This window comes from Saccopteryx leptura, chromosome 2 (assembly GCF_036850995.1).
Source record: "Saccopteryx leptura isolate mSacLep1 chromosome 2, mSacLep1_pri_phased_curated, whole genome shotgun sequence".
NCBI lineage: Eukaryota > Metazoa > Chordata > Mammalia > Chiroptera > Emballonuridae > Saccopteryx > Saccopteryx leptura.
Genome location: NC_089504.1, coordinates 251,889,132 through 251,890,646, shown reverse-complemented (window position 1 = coordinate 251,890,646; position 1,515 = coordinate 251,889,132). Strand labels below are relative to the sequence as shown.

The window sequence follows — 1,515 nt, the reverse complement described above, 5'->3', positions numbered from 1 at the left end:
CGTCGGCGCTCCTGTGGCTGAGATGGCTCGCTCAGTGGTCTTGGTCCTGCTCGGGCTGTTCGCCCTGTCTGGCCTGGACGCCCTCCAGCGTCCACCGAGGATTCAGGTTTATTCACGGCATCCTGCGGAGAATGGAAAGCCGAATTTCCTGAACTGCTATGTATCTGGTTTTCATCCACCCCAGATTGAAATTGATCTGCTGAAGAATAGCGAGAAAATGAAAGTGGAGAAGTCAGACCTGTCTTTCAGCAAGGACTGGTCTTTCTATCTCCTTGTGCACACAAACTTCACTCCCAGTGCAGGAGATAAGTACAGCTGCCGTGTTGAACATGTTACTCTCACTGAGCCCAAGACAGTCCAATGGGATCAGTACAACTAACCAGCATCATGCTTGAAGATGCCTCATTTGGATTGGACTAAGTCCAAATTCTGGGTTGTTTTTTTCTTTTTAATGCTGATAGGTCATCATGCTTTATACACTCAAATTAAAAAGCTATATTGATGTTAACCCAAATATCATTTTTGTAATTTTGTTTTGGACTCTGTATCTCCCTAGTTGACCTATCTGGGCAGGGGGTTGTTGACAGCTTAGAGGTGGGGAAGAGAGAATTCTCATGTTCAACATCAACATGATAAAAGAATTTCCTATAAAAATCCATATTTACCTCTTAATCTGTGTTGCACATATTTTGATATTTTTGCTTCACTTATTAAAACAGTGGTAATAAAAAATAAAAAAAAGAAAGAAAATATAGCCTGACCAGGCAGTGGCGCAGTAGATAAAGCGTCAGACTGGGATGCGGAAGACCCAGGTTCGAGACCCCAAGGTTGCCAGCTTCAGCGTGGGCTCATCTGGTTTGAGCAAAAGCTCACCAGCTTAAGCCCAAGGTTGCTGGCTAGAGCAAGGGGTTACTCGGTCTGCTGAAGGCCCGCAGTCAAGACACATATGAGAAAGCAATCAATGAACAACTAAGGTGTTGCAACGTGCAACGAAAAACTAATGATTGATGCTTCTCATCTCTCTGTTCCTGTCTATCTGTCCCTGTCCCCTCTCTCTGACTCTCTCTCTCTCTAAAAAAGAAAAAAAAAAGAAAAAGAAAATATATTTAACAGAAGAGCCAGACATAAGTGTGCAGCTTGATGAATTTTTACAAAGTGGACATACTCATTTAACCACCACTGTGTTCATAAATTATGTTGTTTGAATCTATATCTCTAAAGAATTGTTTCCCCTTCCTTTTCCATCAGTTGCTTACAGAAGTATCTTTAAATCTGTCATTGAAATTTGGATTTGTTTATTTCTCCTTTTTCTTTCCTTAAGTGAGAGGAGGGGAGATAGACTCCCACAAGCACTCCAACCAGGATTTACCCAGTGTGAGGTTGGTTGGCAATGGGGGAAGGTCACATAAGGAACCAAGTCTGGGGACTTTGGCCGAAACCACCCACACCCATGACCGCCAAAAGAAACAGCCCAGGAGCATTTTGAAAATTCTGTCAGCCAATGAAATTTTGCCA

General features: G+C 42.8%; 1 pseudogene; it reads left to right on the top strand.

Moving 5' to 3' along the window:
* LOC136393380 (beta-2-microglobulin pseudogene) lies at window positions 1–672 on the top strand (annotated as a pseudogene).
* The last annotated feature ends 843 nt before the right edge of the window (window positions 673–1,515 follow it).